General features: G+C 35.5%; 1 protein-coding gene across 1 annotated transcript in view; it reads left to right on the top strand.

The window, feature by feature from the left end:
• The window catches only part of dlgap3 (discs, large (Drosophila) homolog-associated protein 3), a 176,933-nt gene that overhangs the window by 87,629 nt on the left and 68,354 nt on the right, over positions 1-20,950 (top strand). The window lies entirely within an intron of this gene.

Here is a 20,950-nt window from a genome sequence, read left to right as displayed (position 1 = left end):
TCCTGTACAGTCAAGTTACTATTGACTCTAATAAACAAACATAAAATTACTTTTTATATCTAGTAGTATTTATCTACACTACATGCTGTTAGTGGATAGTGGCTGCTATTTAAAGGGGACATTTCACAAGGCTTTTTTAAGATGTAAAATAAATCTTTGGTGTCCCCAGAGTGTGTATCTAAAGTATATCTCAAAATATCATATAGATAATTTATTATAGCATGTCAAAATTGCCACTTTGTATGTGTAAGCAAAAATGTGCCGTTATGGGTGTATCCTTTAAAATGCAAATGAGCTGATATCTGCACTAAATGGCAGTGTCGTGGTTGGATAGTGCAGATTAAGGGGCGGTATTATCCCCTTCTGACATCACAAGGGAAGCCAAATTTCAGTGATCTAGTTTTTCACATGCTTGCAGAGATTGGTTTACCAACACTAAGTTACTGTGTTGTTGTTTTTCACATTTTCAAGGTTGATAGAAGCACTGGGGAAGAAATTATAGCACTTAAACATGGAAAAAGTCAGATTTTTATGATATGTCCCCTTAAAATTTTATCATCATTTACTCAAACCTCAAGTGTTTACAGACCTGTATAAATTTCTTAGTTTTACTGAGTACAAAGCAAGATATTTTGAGCAATGTTTTTAACCAAACCGTTTTTGAGCACCATTTACTTCCATAGTATTTGTTTCTCCTACTATGGAAGTCAATAATGCTCCTGTTTTCTGCTTCATTACAAACATCTTCCTTTTGTGTTCAGCAGGGCACAAAGGAAATTTGAATCTTGAGGGTAATTGATGACAGATTTAACATATTTGTGATAACTATTTCATCATATTCATAATTTGTTTTCATATTCAAAAATTTATTTTCTGTGCTAAAAAACAATAGGTGAACAAGAACTAAACAAAAAGTGAATGTAGATGATAATATAATATAATATAATATAATATAATATAAATAATAATTTAGTTTGATTTAATTTAATATTTTATTTATTTAATATATATATATAATAAAAAAACATTTCTACAGTTAACTGTAGTATACTTTTAGTGTAGTGTATTATAGTACAGCTATACTATAATATTCTGTAGTGGATTAATAAACTATTGTAAATACTATAATATGCCTTTTATTTAAAATTGACTATGATTACAATAATTATAGTATCAAGATATTTTACTACGGCATACTACAGTATTTTTTTATGGGTAACATCTTGTTAGTTCAAGGTACTCAGCGAGTGAATCAGTGAGTAATTTTGTGTAGTAATATCAGTTTGTTTTGAATCACAACTGTTGGTAAGGCTTCTAGCAACAGTAAATTATGTGGTGAACTGTTATGGTTCACTCTTGTAGCACTGTGATCAGTGGTGTCTATTCACAGAGTGTTTAGCAGCAAAAGCAAGTGCATCTCTTTTGCAGTTTTACTAAAGAGATGTGGTGCAACTATAGTACTTCATGAAATATGAATGCTTTTGGACGCAGTGCATTTGCATTTGTTAAATAACCCTTGACAAGTGCTGGGAGAGAGTAAGAACTTTCAAACATACCTCAGAGAGCATCTTTGTATTAACTCTTTCCCCGCCAGCCTGTTTTTTAAGAGTTACCAGCCAGCGCCAGCATTTTTTTTATGATTTTTTTATTATAAGTTGAATGTTATATTAACAGACATGAGAATAATTCTTAAGGAAAACATAATTTCAGATAAAATTAACATTTATCGTTTGTAACAAGTTTGTTTTAGTTGATGTTATTAGTTATTTTAAAAGAACTGCCTCTTTTAAACAAAACATTACAAGAATAAACCCAATTCTTACAGTTGATGCTTCACTCAACTAACAAGTTTGTTTTAGTTGATGTAAATAGTTATTTAAAAAAACTGCCCCTTTTTATCAAATCTAAAGATCTGTTAAGGGAGTCAAAAAATATTATTTACAAATGCAAAAAGTTAGAATGTAAAAATAAACACGTTAACCATTTTTATATAAATAAAGTTAGTGATATATATACCAAAATAAAAAAATAATTAAAATGAAGAAAACACAAACACAACAATAAAGTCTTAAATATATGATATTAAACTTTAAAGCATTAAAGACCCCCCACCCCTATCCGACCGGCCCACTTTGAATATCACTTGGCCCACCTTTCATCTCATTTTGTAAAGGACTTTTGTTAGAAGTCTAATTCAGAACAATGATCAAAACATACACAAGTGTTTATTGTTTTTGGATCAGCAGATGCTTTAATGTTGTATAAGTTGGGTAAGATCGCCACCTAGTGGATAACAGCGGAAATATGGATTGCCGTAAAAAAACGTCATTGGCATGGAATCGTTGTCTCTTACTTGACTAAATGACTCGTCAATGGTGGGGAAAGAGTTAATACGGGATTAGACATAGTCAGTGCTGCATGTTTGAAATAAGAGATGTTAAATAATTTAAGCTTGTCACATACAGTATATGGATGCAGATAGTTTTGATCTCATTGAACTTTAAAAGGCGAATATTATGCCCATTTTTACAAGATGTAATATACTGTTAGTCTCAGGTGTGCCTAGAATGTGTCTGTAAAGTTTTACTTCAAAATACCACACAGATAACTTATTATAGCATATTCAAAATGCCCCTATTTGGGCGGGAGCAAAACAAGTGCTGTTTTTTTATGTGTGTACCTTTAAATGCAAATCAGCTACTGCTTTTGGTTAAAAATAGATCTGATTGCTATAAATACAGTCTCGGACAATAGTATCTTTAGCCACATTAGTGCTACAACGTGTTTAGAAAAGTTTTTGGGTAAAGTTAAACAGTCAGTCAGTGGCCGTGGGTGGAGCTTTGTTTGTGTGACCTCACATTAACAAGAGAATCAGAACTCTGCCTAATGAGACTGCTCTGGTTTAATGAGGATTAAGCAGTGGGTGGATTTGTGTCCTAGCACCTTGTAAAAGTGTATTTTGAATAATAGGTGCCCTTTAAACACAATCCCACAGAAAACATGGCGTTCATTTTTCTTGAAACGAGACGGTTCGTATTAAAAAGAGTCATAAGTCATATGGAAGTCGGGCTGACGGATCTACGTGCAGGCATGTGTTTGTGACTGTGAAAATAACAGGCACTGGAAGAACAGGCTGTGATTGGATGGAAACTGTGTTCACAGGATGGATGTGATAGGAAGAGTTTGTTCTTCTCACATTTAATTAGGGCTGACACAAATCAAGTGTGGTTGAGAGGGAGATAATGAGAACATGACAGAGCAGAGACGAGCAGGAGGTCTTTTGTTTTAACTTTGTGTATGCATTTTTAAACCTTATTTTGTGTTATTCTCATATCCCGTCACTTTCTTCAGCTTCAACCCATAAGGCCGTTTTTTTAAATTAGCACCCCTACTGGCAGCAGGCAATGCCTCAGAAAGTTTCACCTTAATGCTTTGTGAGGTTTCATCTACATGGTCATATATTTAAACATGGTATCGTTTTCAACTTACTGATCCCCAAACACTGAAGCTGACGGACAGCCACAGGCCCACTTTCGCAGTATGTCATCTTTAATCTGTCGCCTACGCACACAAACATACTTTCACGCACCGTCATATAGGGTCTTCGCTGTTTATTTTTCACTTTCTTGTTCAGTCGATACACACAAGCTATCTAGTTCACATCTTTTGATCTGGTGTGTGATTGAACAGTGGTGAGCTGGCCATCATTAGCAGCGTATGCTGTGTGTGTGTACTAGCTTGCAATGGAGTGCTAACCTATTGGATTGTGCCTGCTTCATATGTTATCAGAGTAAATAGCATACATAGGGGAGAGCGGGCCCAACCTAATGCTTGTTTTTGGCTTAATCATTCAAAAAATATTTGAGTTTGATTAATTATATTTTTACACAAGCAACACACACATCTCTGCTACAAATGAACATTTGAAGTTTGTTTCTAGTACTTACCATTTTTGGACAATAACACCAAACGTGACAGAAGTGCAAACGTTACAACTTACCCCATAGGTGGCGTTCATTGTAACAGGTAGGGGGTTAGTTGTAACACTTGCTAAAAATTAAGTTTGCAGGCAAATATTTCAATACTATTTTGTCTATATACTTGAAGTGGATATTTATATATGTATATGTCTATAATAGACATGTATCCACACTGTATTCATTCATCCAGCCCTTTTCTAACAATAGTTCAATTATAAATGGATACAAATGTCTAAAAATGTCAGAAAAAGCAGCAAAATTATGACAATTTTTTTTTACATGTGACCCAGTCTGTAATAACCATACTACAGTTTCAAAATCTAATTCTGAGATAAATAGCATTAAAGTCTGATTTAAGCCATTCATTTCATTATGATTTCAATCTTTGACATGACCTTATTCAATCAATATGAAAGATTTTTGAAGACACATGATTTTTTTATAAGACAGGCATATTTATTTTGTTGGCAACCATCAATCATTCATGTGTAGCGTATTTAAAACAACGGCAAGAATTACGCTAACATTTGCGGTTTTCATATCATAAGTGCTGAGGGGTTAGTTGTAACACAGCGTTACAATTAACTCAGCTGGGTCAAAATATTTTCAAGCCCACCAAAAAAGTTGCTAAGAGCTGCAGACATATTTCAAAACAATGCTATGTTTTAGTTAACAAGATACTGATTAATATGACATAGCATTGGATTTATTACCTTACACACCCAATTTAGAAACCGCTGGCGCTATGTCTAATCCCTATTTAGATGACGGACTTTGTAAACTGAAAAACTAAGTGGAGGAAGAAGATCCCCAGTTTAAGATTAATGTTAAATAATTGTGTTGTTTTTCACTTGTATTGAAATTGTTATTTTTTATTAAAACCTTTAAAACCCATTTTCTTTTAGTCATGGAAGTAAAAAAGCAGGGTTTTAATTGCTTTAAATGTATGGCTATCCAATATCATCAAAAAAATTTTTACAAGTATGTAAGAAAAGGTTTTTACTCTTAAAATACTTTATTTGTAACAAACAGGAGATAAAGAATTTACAAAATTTACTCTCCGCATGTTTCAGCACTTGGACACCGTCAGTTTTTTTAAGCATTACTTAAAAATGTTTCTCATCTCACCATATCCACAGGTACAGAGTCATTATATACAATAGATCCGTGAGGTAGCATTTAAAAAAAAACATTTAAAAACAGATGCATTTGTTTAAGCAAAGCATTTATTTACTTACCAGGCTACAGGTGAAGCAGCTCTTTTTGTCTTCTAACGTCTCATAAATAGTCGACTCGTTTTTTAACGACTCACATTTATGTCCAAGAGACTCAATAATAATCTATTACATTTTAATCCTTTAATCTTTCATATTTAAAAGCGTTTTTGTGCTGCTGCGCATTCATGTATGTCATAAGCAAACCTGCGTTGTCGTCCCGTTTATAGGCGCATATTACTAATGCGCTCTTTAAATAACAAAAAAACATACTGCGCCATTGACTTTAGACTTTAAACCAGGTTTTTGTTGGTCAATGCTGTAGTCTTTTTTAGTTGCCTCAAAATTAGCAACGCGCCAACAATGCGCCTAAACACACCTCGTTTTCAGACCAGAACGCCCATAGGCGCAAAAGGGGGCGCAAATGCATTTGCTATTTAAACAACGTGGCGCTAAACGTGAAAATGATAATTGCGCAGGGTGGAAACTAGCAAAAGCCACTTGCGTCGCGCATTGCGCTGCATTGGGCCGGGTGTAAGATAGAGCCCTCCGTGTCACAACTAACCCCACGTTAGTTTTTGCCCTTGCAATGCTTGGATGGAGAAAAAAGTATTAAATATCATGGTTGGTATCACTTCTGATTTAACAGAAATGTTTCAATATTTCTGTATTGAACATATTACCAAAGGTAGTAGGCAGTTCATGCATTCAGAAAACTGAAATACTTTGCACATACCCACTGGTGTGAAAATGGTCTTTTCTCTACCAGTTGGCACAGGGCCAAGAAGACAACTTATTCCCCTTACTCATCAAAATTGCAGATGATGAATAGATACTTCTAACAAGCTGATGCACCTCCTGTTCTTCCCTGTTCTCTCCTCCATTCATTACCTTTCCTCATGTGATGCACTACACTTCAAACCATCTTCTGGTCACCAGCCACATTTCTTCAGCCAATACAGTTAACCAAAAACCATACTGATCACCCCAATGCACAACATAGATATGCTGGTCTAAGCTGTTTTTCGGCAGCTCAAATATTCTCTAGCTTCCTTCTCTCCATGGCTTAGATAAGAGGTGTTGAAGTAATGTGGGTAGACATCAAAAGCCACATGAAACATCTGCCGGTGAGTATGAACGATGCTAGAGTCAAGCAGCCCTGTGAAGACGTGCTCCGCCTATGCATATGACCAGGGCCGGCCCTGGCCAATTTGCTGCCCTAGGCAAGATTTCACCTGGTGCCCTTTAGAATCACAGAATCACAATTGTGTTCCAATCATTTTGTTCATAACTTACACAGAAACAAACTGCACAGCTTTGTCTTGTTTTTCTTTATTTTGAAAATATTTTGGAAACACACACAAACACACGAACACATGCACACAACACCCTGTTACTCAGGCATTTGATCTTGACATTGTTAAAATCTTGTCTTTTTTTACATGTTTTAACACTGTACATTTAACTTAAAATATTTAATTGTGTACAAGAAAACAGCTCTTATTAATGAATTATTAGTAGCATGTTGTAGTGTCTCGGGAGATTGTGCTCATTGTTAAATAGCTTTGTGGCTATTGCACTGGAGCGGCAGTTTAAAATATAAACCCAGAATTCAGCGAACGTCAAGAACAAGAGAAAAACAATAAGGCCAAGACGCGGGATTTAAATTACGTTACACGGACCATGTATAAATTTCAATGTTTCTGGACAGAAATACCAACTTTGTCTAGTATTAATAAGCTGCACATTGGAGTGCTGGCTGCTCCCCGCGGTGCTGAAGACGCGTGATGGCACATATACACAGATATCTACGTGCAATCTATTGGAAAGTGGAGGAGTCATTAGTTGGGTTAGTAAAATAACGAAATCACAGCTTTTAAATAGAAGAAAATAAGTTTTTTGGTAAAGACATATATTTTTTTCAGATGAGTTAGTTGGGTTAGTAAAATAATGAAATTATAGATTTAAGTACAAAATAGTATTTATATAAAGAGAAATATTGAAATAAAATTGCAAAACTAATAATAAAGTAAAATAACGAATAATAATTATATAATAACGAATAATAGTTTCCAATAGGTTGCACGTAAATATCTGTGCTGCCACCAGTACTCCGTCCGAGCGCGTCTTCAGCACCGCGGCCAGCACTCCAATGCGCAGCTTATTAATACCAAACAAGTGAACAAGTTGGTATTTCTGTGCAGAAACATTGAAATTTAAACATGGTCTGTGTAACATTATGTAAATTCCGCGTCTCTGTCTGATTGTTGTTTCCGTTTTCTTGTTCTTGACGTTCGCTGAATTCTGGGTTTATATTTTAAACTGCCGCTTCAGTGCAGTAGCCACAGAGCTATTTAACAAGCACGATCTTCCGAGATACTATGCTACTAATAATTCATTATTAACTGCTGTTTTCTTGTGCAAAATATTTATATAATAAAATATATAAATATTTATAGTTAAATGTTTATATACATATATTTAAAAAAAAATAATTTGGGCGCACGGACGCCCCAAGGGGTCGGCGGCGCCCTTAGCATTTGCCTATTCCGCCTATGCCCAGGGCCGGCCCTGCATATGACATGAACTTTTGAAGGTTGCTGTTAGTCACTTGTACATATTCAATGCATGAATTCGAGGCGCTCCTGTTATGTGTAATCTGTTTTCGTCAGATATTTGACCCTGACAAAAGGTCTGATGCTTTTGCCCCCTAAATTGACAAAGAGCTGCATGCTGAGGCCGAGGCATGACTGACATTTAAAGCGACCCGTCACAGTTGGTTTTGCCTCAGACTGGGTTACATGTGGCAGCACCTCTAAAAACGAGACAGTTGTGTCACTGGCAGCTCCCATCATTCTTAGCTTTGTTTATTTTTATCAGTGCTACATTAGCTGTTTGTTTATGTACCGCTGGTTTCATTAAAACAGTAATTTGTGAACATAAAGTCAAACCACTGAGGAATAAGCTTAGCTTTTTACTTTTAATTTGCATTAAATTGCTAGAAAGTTTACTGTTATGTTGAAGGCCTAAACCATACAGCACAGGCAAAATGGCAAACATGTAAATGCTTTATTCCTTTTTCATAATATTATTTGATTTTTTGTTCAATTATCTCATCTTAATTGCTCATATCTCCCTTTCATTGTCTTTCTCTGTCACATATATGCATGTTGAAATGCCAGGTTATGCACGCTATGCAGAAAACAAGCAAATTTAGCTCTTAAACACATATGAAGTTTGAGAATAAACTCCTACTTTTTGGTGCAGTTCTGGTGTCAAAGCAAAAAAAAAATCAGAATAATAAGCATGCGTTATTGATCACACTTCTGTCCAGTCGTGGGCTACATCCAATTGTAACAAGTCATGCTTAATGGCAAGCTGCTAACAGAGCTTAAATAATGAGGCGATGAAAGGGTCAGGCCATGACACAACATTTCTCTTTCCTCAAATCCCCTCAAGTATCCAGCGTTAATTACTGTGTTTTTTATCTGAAGACTCTGAAAAATGGACTTGCAAGAAATACATTTCTATGGTAAAGTTATTACTTGTATACTTAGGCTATCTATTGTTGAATGACCTGTGCTGTGTGATTTTTGAGAAGGGTTCAGTTTTGGATGGTGAAGAGCAATGCCCACAAACCACCCACAATCCATTCACAAACTGCTTTCTGTGAAAAGATTAGACCTTAAAGCCACCATCTATTTTCTGTAATTTTCTTCTGTATGTTCAATATTGCTGTTCTCTGAAAATGCTTTACTATTATTTCATTTTTTTCTAGTTATGTTCATTACATTGACATGCAAGGGTCAGTGACAAAAACAGTTTGGCAAGATGAGAAATTCAAAAATCTAAAAAAAACCACCTTGTTTTAAAAACACACATCAGGTCATCAATGCACAATAAAAATAACATTTGCACCATTTTTATGAAAGTTAAGACTGAATGGACCTGAAAATGTCAAAGGGTGTAACCGCCAATTTCTCCAAAGAATGAGAAATATTAAATTTTTTATCCACCTTGATAGCATGTAAGCGTAATCATCAATAAAAAAATAATTTTAAAATATTTTATTAGTTATTTCTAAATGTAAATTTTAATGTGTTTTTGTAATAAGTCTGCACAGCTTTGTTTTCTAAATAATTTTCAACAAATGATCTAAAAATGTATGTAAAAAAAATCATATTTCACATTTTTTATGAATAGATTTATATTTTCATTGTAAAAAAATACTAGTTACACCAGTTGACACAGACCGTTACATTTTTGCAGTTATCCCCCAAATATTCTTTCCAAATGAAATACAGCCAGAAATTTAAGACTTGGTCCTCAAAAACAAGAATGTATGCAAGTAATCTGCAAATTTATTTTAAAACTTTAACCCATTTACATTTAATTGAACCATACAGACACCAAATAATTAACGTCACGTCATTGACCCACAAACCTAAAACTATTTGTGGTTGGTAGCAGCAAAATAGACCAGACATTATGCCAAATAAAGTCTTCCTATCAGACTCTAGGTGGTTGATAACTTAGCTCTGTAGTACATTGTACATACCCCACGACTTCCCGTGTGCTATGATTGAAGGGATAGATAACACTGCCCAGACACGAGTCAAATCCATCATGTGGCTATTGCTGCTTATATGAGCCATATTGACAGGGCTCAGAGCTTCCCGCCCAGCTCACCCCCTGCTGATGTCCAATAAGTGCGCTGAGTATGGTCAATATCTCTATACTGTATGCTCCATAAAAGAGTGCCAATATGCTCTTGTCATCATCCCCAGAGATATAGTCTTTCTTTTCACACAGTAAGAGACCATTTCACAAAACAAGCAAAATATGTGACTCCTAAGATAACTTCAATTAAACATCCTGGAGAATTAATTAGTTTCAGAGCTTTTAGCTCAGTGTGGTTTTGTATCTTTCTATGGTGTCGTAATCACCGACTATGAAGTAGTAATAACTTGCAGTGCAGATTCCCCGCTGTAGTCTCGGCTTGCAACTTCTTCATATTCCATAGAGCTCTTTTTATCACTGCGTTATGCCTCAGTTCTTCCAATTAGATGGCATTACTCCTTTATTAGGGCGGGTGAATAAAACTGAGTAAGAAAAGATTCAAGGCAGAGCAACAATGGTCTAAAATCTCTACTTCATGCTGAATCATATAAAACATCATGGTCGCCACACAAAAAATTTGTTTATCTTAAAAAAGGTAAAGTCGCAATGAAATGGAAGGAGCGATTGCCTTATTTTCCACATGGTTACGTATATCCGAATGAGACTGGCTTCTGAAATGAAATAAGGCAGGCTTGGATTTGAATTTGTCCACCCGAGATCTGATTGGATCATTGGAAGTTGTTGCTAATTTCTAATCGCAGCCATCTTCTCCTGGACCCCGCCCACCTGCCATACCATATGAACAGAAGTAAAGAAAAATCATTTTGATGAGGGGAGGAGATTATTGATTAAAGATTATTAGGGCACATCTTTAAGAAATAAGAAGCTCACAGATAAGTCATTTGTAAAAAAAAGTCTAGTTTTTAGACCAAAAATATCAAATTTAAGTGGTAATTTAAGTGGTTTTGTGCATATAAGACTTATTTTCTTGGGTCGTTTTGCTCATCAAGAAAAAGCATTTTAATTTAAGAATTTTTAGATATTTTTACTGAGAACAAGACAAAAATACTAAGAATTTTTCTTCTTGAAAATAATTTTTTTGCAGTGTAGTTTAAAAAAAATCTAAAATTTAAACTTTAAGTAAATTAGTGCTTAAAACAATAAGACAAAATGTCTTCAAATAAGTTTACATACCTCAAGAACATTATTCTTATTCCATTGGCAGATTTTTTGCTTGTTTTAAGCACAAATTCACTTAAATTTAATATTTCTTGTATAAAAACTAGACTAACTTTCCTATGTCATTTTGCTCATCAAGAAAATACATCTTAATTTAAGAATTTTTAGATATTTTTGAAAACAAGACAAAAATACACTGCAAAAAATTATTTTCAAGAAAAAAATTCTTAAATTATTTAAAAAGTCTGCCAATGGGGAATGCAAAAAAATCTTGAACATTTTTCTTAAACACTAAATTCAAGAAAGATTCAAAAAAAAAAAATTAGCTTACCTCATTGGCAGATTTTTTTTGCTTGTTTTATGCACAAAATCACTTATTTTTGGTCTAAAAAGACTTATTTTCTTGGGTTGTTTTGCTCATCAAGAAAAAGCATCTTCATTTAAGAATTTTTAGATATTTTTGCTGTAAACAAGACAAAAATACTAAGAATTATTTCGTGAACAAATTACAGTGTTTAATTTTATTTTAATAGTGACTTTAAATGTTAAAAAAAACCTTCAAATTAAAAATATTAGTTGACTCAGCAATTTCACAATTTTTTTTAAGTTAACTAATATTTTTAAGCTAAATTAATTCAAACCAATTTACTCTAACCAGGTAACTTATTTTTTTGTTGATCCAACAATTTTTACAGTGCAAATTCAACCACACATACAGGCCTTAAAGGGATGGACCACCCAAAAATTTTAATCCTGTCATCATTTACTCACCCTCATGTTGTTAAAAACCTGTATGAGTTGATGGTACCCATTGACTTCTATAGTAGAAAAACAAGTGAATGGGTACCGTCAACTGTGTGCTTACCATCATATATCAGAATATCTTCTTTTGTGTTCTATCCCTTTAAACCGCTGCTCAGGATGTGTGGCAAAGCAGGATAATGTTATCTGATATGATGAGCACAGACACTGTATTTACCATTTTACTAATCTACTCATATTGTTTTTCTACATTTTTATTGCCATGATTTTGTTGTTGTTGTTTTGCCTCAAGAAAATGAAAACAGTCATTACCAGGCACCCAAAAACAGTCATTCGTCACTTAATTCCTCCTGTTCACGCGGCAAGCTCCAAATCATTGTTTATAATAAATAACTGTAAAATGTTAAATCAAGCAGACCATACTGAAACACCTTAATCTGTAATTAGCCACACAAACATATGCGAATATGCAAATCTGAGAGCAGCAGGCTGGGCGGACCGCGGCAGAGCGTGACGAAGTCTCCGCCAAATCTCTCTCTGTTCAAGTGGAGTACAGATGTAGTCCAGCTGGGAGGGTTTAGATGGATCAACATTTCTCAAGCTCTCTCCAGTAATGTGTTTACTAAAAATAATGTCTTTGCCAAGTGATGCATGGCTTAGCTGAAGGTTCCAGTAAAGAGCAAATATTTTGCATTTATTTTTAAATGTCACAAGGGCTTTGTAAATGAATTCCATGTTTCATCCTTTTATATTAGTTTTTATGATAAATTTGTGCAATCCCTACTAAGTAGGCACTGTTATTAGGCAGTTATTATCGTAATGTGTCATCGTAACAATGTTTTTGTATGTTTGGTAAGCCTATAAGATATATTGTGATTATAAATTATCCTTAGATCTCATAGAAATGGTTTTGTTATTGCACCATTTCTGGTAGTTGGATATAGCATGGAATTAAATGATTATACTTTTCTAATGCCTATTATATTTGTCTAAATAGCCACTGTAACACAGTAATACTTTCTGATGTTTTTTTGTTAGTTAATAAGATTTTCCTCTAGATGTTTTACACAGCAGTCTAATGAATTGTATATAACAGGCATTTAATATCTCACGTCTTGAAATGCTAACTTGATTTCGTGTTGTAGACAGCAGAAGTGCACTGAGCTGAGACAGATTTTCCACTTGTTTTGAAGTGACCTATTAACCCCCCTTGATGCTGTAAGCCAAGGCTTTTACCTGCTTTAAGCAAAAGTGTCAGATTTTCAATATTCTGTCACTAATGCCCACACAATCAATTCCTCAAATAACCATCCACACAAAGTTAGACCAATGAAGACTCTTGCATCTCACAGTTTTGGAAAGTATCGCTGAGAAATTGTCATTGTTATTGACTTTTGGTTTGTCACAGGTCTGTAAAGTCGTGAAGAACAACGATGAATGAAATAATTTATTCCTAATCTTTTTATTGATGTGGCTTGTCTTTGTGAAGTCCAAAATCTGATTTATTCCATTATGGGTGAAACAAATTCTGTTTTGGGCAAACTCTTTCTGTTGAATTTTGCTCTGTCGTTGTGGAAATTGCATTGTTGACAAGAAAAAGTCCACGTGTTTGCTGCCTGCGTTTTGGTGTATTCAATGTGGAAAGAAGGAAATTAATAAATCGCTGTTTTGTTGCTGCTTAAATTGCCTGCCTGTGATTGCGAAACAGCGGGTGGTAATTTTCAGGAAATAAGACTTAGCATTAAAGGTTTGATTTCCTACTGATTTTTGCTTGTTGCCAGACCACTTTTTACAACCTTAGTAATAAAATGGAAAAGAAAATGTGAGACAAAATACAGGGTCCCAGACAAGAAAATGCAGGGCGCATATAAGAAATGCAATGTGCAGAAGAAGAAATGTATAGTATAAAATAGAAAATGCAGACTGCCTCAGGTGAAACTAAAAAATTCAACAGGTGCCAGAATTCTTATTGACAGGCAGTCTGGATTAGACAAATGTGTGTATGGTCAGGTTTTTCTAAAAGGTTTGTTTAAGATAGGTAAGTATGGGTTTAGAGTATAGAAAATATAAGTAGCTTAACATTAAAACAACAGATGTAAAACAATAGCTTAAAAATGTGTTTGGTCCAGGTTTTGCAAACAATGGTCCACACAAGGACAGTTAATTTTCTCCTTTTTTAAAAAAAATGCTGTATGTGCGTGTGCATCTGTACAACATACCCATATACTCATGATATGTAGCATTTTATAAGTGTGTGTCCCTTCCTTTAATATTTTGGAAACACTTGACAATAAGGTTGTATTTGTTAACATTGGTTACATGATATTAACTAACATGAACAAACAATGAACAATAAAGTTTTCAGCATTATCAAAGGGGGCATTTAAAAAATACTTTTTAAAATGTCAAATAAATCTTTGGTGTCTCCAGAGTACGTTTGTGACGTTCTAGCTCAAAATACCATATGGATAATTTATTATAGCATGTTAAAATTGCCACTTTGTAGGTGTGAGCAAAAATGTGCCGTGTTTGGGTGTGTCCTTTAAAATGCAAATGAGCTGATCTCTGCACTAAATGACATTGTCGTGGTTAGATTGCAGATTAAGGGGCGGTATTATCACCTTCTGACATCAGAAGGGGAGCCAAATTTTAATAACAAATTTTTTTAATAACCAATCTTGCAGAGAATGGTTTACCAAAACTAAGTTATAAACTCAGTTGTACACACGTGTTATGTAAATCGCAGAATTATCCTGAATATTGAAATGCTGTAAAAATCTGCTCTCTTACATGTGCCTGAGATCAAAGTAGCTCTGGTGGAGCATGTTGATATTCATTAAAGATCCTCTTTTGCCAGGACTGAGCTGTACAGACTTTCAGTAAAGTGGCCTAAAATTGCAACATAATTGGGCCATCTTGGAGAGTGAGGCTAAACATTCATTCCCTATCTCCCAAAAGACAAGGACTCTTTCTCTCCGGGTACCTGTCTTTCTTTATATCAATTTCTAGTTAATTTGGCATTGCAGTTCTGCTCAGTAGAAACAGCACCTATACCTACCTCAAGTAGGGACAGTTGACAGTTTGGCCGTACTGGGATTCAATGTGGGAACAAAATCTGGGATCTCTCGCTTATCACAGAGTGGGAAAGTGATGCGAGAGGTGAGACAAACACTGAACGGGACAGTGTACTTTAAGACGGTCTGAACTTGTTTCTGTTCAGTGTCCAATGAAAAGGTGTTTAATGAGAACTCAAGGAGAGAAAAAGAAAGGAGGAGATGGTAGACTAGAAAAATTGAATGTGAAGTGTGAGATAGTATGTAAGATGAGTTTGGAATATAAAACTGGAAGGGTATTAAATAATAATCTTCTTCATGTTTAGAATGGCTCTACTTCTCCCCACAAGCACATTGAAGGATTTGGTAAAGGATCCACTCCAATCCACCGGATGTAATTTAATTGAAACTCATAAACTACACAACACACATATGGTGCTTTTCCATTGCATAATACCCCACGGTTTGGTTTGGGTCAGGTCGGGTCAGCTCACCTCACTTTGGCTTGGTTAGTTTTTCCATCGAGTTTAGTAACACTTCGTAGTGTGAGGGATTATAGACGTGTCGTTATATTTGCGCTGCCTACTGCTGTGACATCATACTAGTAAGAGTGTCGTTGTACATTCCCATACATTTATTTATTTATCAGTCCACCAAAAAATTAAAATTGACCACCACAAATAGATGTTTGCACATCGCGTTTATAAATACCTCTGTCTCAAATGACAGTTTCTGTACAAACACCCGAGGCGTCAGTCGACGCGCTCCGCTGAGACTCATTTAAGTTGCATTTAAGCATATATTCGGACGTGCGCGTCTGGAAATGTACGTCTGGAAAAAAACTGTTATTGTGATCCTGATTCTCAACCTGGGGATGTTTTTCATCACTAAAAGGGAGTTTGGGAACTTACAGCAAAGCACAGATGACAACAGGTTTATTCGATACAGCGCAAGCTAGCATGAAGGTTAAGCAATTTTTTTACATTAAAGCGATGACGCTGGTAGTGACGATTCTCTTAGACCAATCAGTGACCTACACTGTTTTCACGTCACGTTTTTGGTATCAGCTCGGGTCGCTTGGAACCCCAGCTGAGGTGGTACTAAAAACTAAAAAAGTATCGGGTACACAGTAAATCGGGTAAATCAGGACACACCTGTGTCTATGAGCATAACACACACACACACACACACATTTGTAGCTATTACATTTACATGCAAACTCATAATATTACATCATGTTTAGCTCTTACCTCTGAGTCACTGAACCAGAAACCTGCACCTGACTGGTTTGCCACGTGTTTTGAGAATAAGCACATCTCCCATCTATTTAACTACAAACACCTTTTGCCCATTTTTCTTCTGGCATTTACCTCTGTGTCTGCACACTTCAATAATGCATAACTTTGCTGATGAGAGAGAGAGAGAGAGAGAGAGAGAGAGAGAGAGAGAGAAGAGAGAGAGAGAGAGAGAGAGAGAGAGAGAGAGAGAGAGAGAGAGAGAGAACAACACATGTTGTACTTGTTTTACCACCTTTTTATTTAATTCATAAGCATTTTTCACAGTATCTGTACTTGAAAGCTTTGCCAATTTTGTAATCCTTTGTAGTCGGGCCAAAAAAGCTTAATTTAACTCCCTTTTCACTCGTGTTCTGTACTGATGAATAATTTCTATACTATGCCCTTTAACACAAAGTCTGCCTCTTCATACTGACAGTGGATGGGTGAGAAAACCACGTGGAGGTCATATTAAAATGTTATTGCCCTGGACGAACGAAAAGTTTCTTACCCCCTAACAACACCCCAAATCTCCAGGAACTTTTCTATTGCTTATGTAATGTAAAATGTAATTCAAGCAGAGTCACTTCTGTAATAAAAGATAGCCTCGTGGATGCAGTTCAAGGATGGAGCCTGACCTACATTAATGTCACGCAGTACATGCGCTGAATGGGAGATGAGTTGAACTCTATACGTGCCAGAAAGTTTTTTTTTCTTCTCAGTGTTAAATTAGCATAGTAATTATATTTTAGGTCTGAATATATGTATTCAAGGTCAAGTGGATCATTGTGTATATTGCCTTTTGCTTGACAAACTGCATTAAAACCAGTGGCCGTGTTCTCTTCTCAGCTTGGTGGGAAGCCAGGAAAACATTAAAGATGTTCACACTGCTGTATATAGTGTGCGCTTATAATATTTGAAAATTAAACTCCATACATCAAGTGTGTAAGAGTCAGCATTTTATATACTGTATTTCCCCCGTCAACAATTGGTACATCCTGCTCGGCCTCGTGGGAAATCCCTATGGTTTAGCTGACCCCTAATTAAAAAGACTCTGCAGTCTCTCATTAGTGCCCTGCGAAACAAAGGAGAGTCAAAGAGAACCAAGGTATTGATCGCATTAGCATAAAAATCCGCAGTGGCAGGTGAGCTGAACTGATCTACACAGCAGCTGAGCGCAAGCAGCAGATCCAACGCAGAGTTACAACCTACCTTTGGCTCCATGAATATTACATTATTACAGTCACCTGTGTTATTATTGAATAGGCTGTGGGTCAGTGATGAAAGGATAGTGTAATATTCAAAGGCAGACTGGTATCTAAGATATGCTATTTCTACTCTCTGTTCTCTTATTCACGGTTCTTTCTCTATTATGTAAGAGCATAAATCATGGTCAGATCTTCAGCAGTGGTGTGGTAAAAGGGTTGCCACCTATTTAACACAAAGAGCTATTTTTAATTTTTTCTAATTAATCTTTATTTTAGTGTTAAGCTCATCTGCCTACACAGTTCCTTTTTCATTTGTTGCTTGTGCTATATATTCATTAACATAAAAATATACTAGCATTAATAAGAATCTTGGGGTCAATATTTACATTTACTGTATGCATTTGGCAGACACTTTTATCCAAGCGACAGTGCATTCCACATATGAAGAGTTTGGTTCAAAATGCAATAAATCCATTTTGACTCATTTCGGTAAAAACATATTTTTTATACGTGTATTTCTATTTTCTGCAACAAACTTTCACATAGCATCTTTAGGTTATAAAAACATAAAAAATTCAAATCTATAATTTGATTTTCAAAGATTTATTATAAAAACTGATGATTTTTTCTACAAAATGCAATAAATCCATGACAAGTTTTTTCTCAAAATGCTATAAATCTATTGAAACAATATCTAAATGTACATTTATCTTTGCCATATTATATATTTATTTAGTTCACTAGTGGTATACACTGATTAAAAAATAAACATAATGGCATAAATCAAAACACTTACTTTGTCATATTAACTCTTTCACCGCCAGCGTTTTAAAAAAAAGTTGCCAGCCAGCGCCAGCATTTTTCATGATTTTCACCAAAGTTTAATGCCTTCCAGAAAATGTTCTTCTTTAAATATATAAACATACAATATACCAAATGAAAGAACAGACCCTCTGCTTTCAAACAAACAAAAAAAAAACGTTTCATCCTACCTTCAGTGGTTCTTTTGTAATCAGCTTTTGAATATGAGTAGGTTTCTGCAAAAACACCACATTTTGAGCAAAAAGCAGAGATAATTTCATTTTTGTGACAGACTTTTCATAGAGATCCCATTCAGAGCGATCTTTAAAACAGACACGGACATGCAGCCGCTTGCCATAGGGCAATACTTCCGGGTTTAAAAAGTTGCAGATAATAGCGGTATTGCGGAAAGACGGAAAATCTCGTCATTGGTGGGGAAGCGTTTTCTCTTAATTGACGAGATATCTCGTCAATGGCGGTGAAAGAGTTAAGAACACTGTCATTGCTGCTCTTATATGGGACATCGTCCCTAAACTTTTTCGCAGCGATCAGCTGTAAAATGTTTTGGTCCTGCTCGATTTTCTTTGATTTCTAGTAAAATAATGGAAAGGTTAGGGTTAGAGTTAATTCAAAATAAGTGTTTGGAGTGTCATGTGTGTTGCTTGTGTTTTCAACATATGTGTTTGTTGCGTCATGTGAACCATGTGCACACGCGTCAACTTTTATGATAACAGAGACGTTCACAAAATACATGCAAGACACTCCCTTAATAGTAAACTCTGATTACGCATGAGATTATGTGAGTATCTTTTATCATAAACCCTTTAGACGTGTCTGCAGCAGGCACTTATTTTGACAAGACACGTGATGCACATAGGTTCACTTGACGCGCCAAACACATATTTTGACACATATTACGAACCACACACATATGACGGGCTACATACATGTGGTGACGAAACTTCACATCGTGCGCCCTCGAAAAAAAAGAAGTCCCCAGACACCACTTAACCTGATAAGGAACACTGTGCCGTACACGGCACACCCCCTCCCTTGCACGTGAGGCTGCATTACGTCATTGTAACTTTGAAGCATTAAATCTTCAAAATATACGGTCATGCGGCACATCGTTGTAAAGCTTAGACTTTCGGGATTCCATTAAGCGCACACAGAAAGCATAATATGATTTTTAGCAGTCATAAAACTGTAATCTAGTTGTTAGTTACCTGAACCGGGCGGCGCCGATTTAGGATATTAACTTACCTTCAAAATCTTTCCTTTATCCGCTTCGGTGAAATTGTCCAAAACAAATTGTTCATAAATCCCCAAAAGTCCAAGGAAATGGAATATCCAAGCCTTTTAATCCAAAACAATTTGTTCATCTCACAATCTTGACGTTTCTGACCGAATTTCGATATAAATAGTGTATACAATAAGTTCACTAACAGACATTCATTCGAATCTCACTTTTCATTCATGATTTATAATGAATATATTCGGATGTCATGTTTATTGTGCAACGTCTGAGGAACAAATGCGCCCCCTTGTGGAATTTCAGCCGTTCCATAAGAGGCTACTGTTGGTAACAACCCAAGTAATCCATACATAATGGTGACATTGGTTATAGACACATTTCTAAGCTTCTGAATGTTCCAGTGAGCACTGTTGGGGCCATAATACTGAAGTGGCCAGACAATCATTTCCTGCTGTATTTTATAAACAAATATATTCCTTGTGCTGCTCACACAATGCTTTACCATTTAAGCTACAATAACAATTTTATGTAAGTAATTATACTTTAATTTTAACAGCATCGGCCACCTTGTTGTACACCACTTTTACCGTACAGACATGCTTATTTTAATCCATAATAATATTTCGAAACATCTGCATCATAAGCCTTTTCATGCATCGAACAGATCCACAGTTCATGCTGTGATAAGAAAAGCGGTCATATTTCAAGACTAACATGTTTACCAGTGGGACAGATAGATGTCAATCTCATTTTCAGTCTTTATGAAACCGTGAGACTAGGTAAGTGGTTCGGGGCTGTTTATTGCTTCTCATTACCCAAAGGAAAAGGGGCTGAGCCGCTAAATAGATTTAGGAAAGTACCAGTAGCTGTATTTAAAGCTGAAGCCGTAAAAGATTGGTAATCTGCAGCAGATGCGCACAGTTTGTGAACCGTAGCAATGTGATAGCAGAAAGGAATGGGAAAGAGAAAGTTTGTCCTTTATTGGAGTCTGCAACTTTAATAAAGGACAAACTTAAAAAAAATGGGAGAACAAAGAAAAATGAACCAGCTGAAAGTTAGAGGTCAGAAACCAGAAGGGCAGGTTTTTTTTCTCTGCCATTTTGAATTAAAGTTAAAATCTAGTGCCAAAACAAGTATAAAATATGATCAGAAAGGCAAAAGAAGAATAGGATGTTAATTCAACATTTGTGATGCAAAAAAACCTCTCCCATAACACTCAAGGGATCACAAATGCCAACCCCCCCCCCCCTCAATTTGCTGTGCACCCATCTGCACACGCTTATTACATCACCCAAATGAACAAGCACATGAATCCTTCATCGTTTTTCTGGAGTTTATTTTTTATAGGAAGCACATGGTCTGTATTTATTTATTGGTCTGGCTAGTGGCTAAACTCATCTTTGAAACAAATACCTTGTTGAAAATATATTTTTTTTTTTTGCTAAAGATGAGGAAAGATGGCGAGCATGGATTACTGCTTTGCAAAGATAGGTTTGGCAGCTAGGCAAAAATTCAAGGATTTGTAGTTAACATTGTATACACTAATTTTACAAAAGTAACGTTAACTCAGTGTTTGCTTGTCTACTTTAGAAGTCTACGGGAAG

Source organism: Paramisgurnus dabryanus, chromosome 19 (assembly GCF_030506205.2).
Source record: "Paramisgurnus dabryanus chromosome 19, PD_genome_1.1, whole genome shotgun sequence".
NCBI lineage: Eukaryota > Metazoa > Chordata > Actinopteri > Cypriniformes > Cobitidae > Paramisgurnus > Paramisgurnus dabryanus.
Note: the sequence above shows the minus strand (reverse complement) of the source record. Positions and strands in the feature narration are given on the sequence as shown.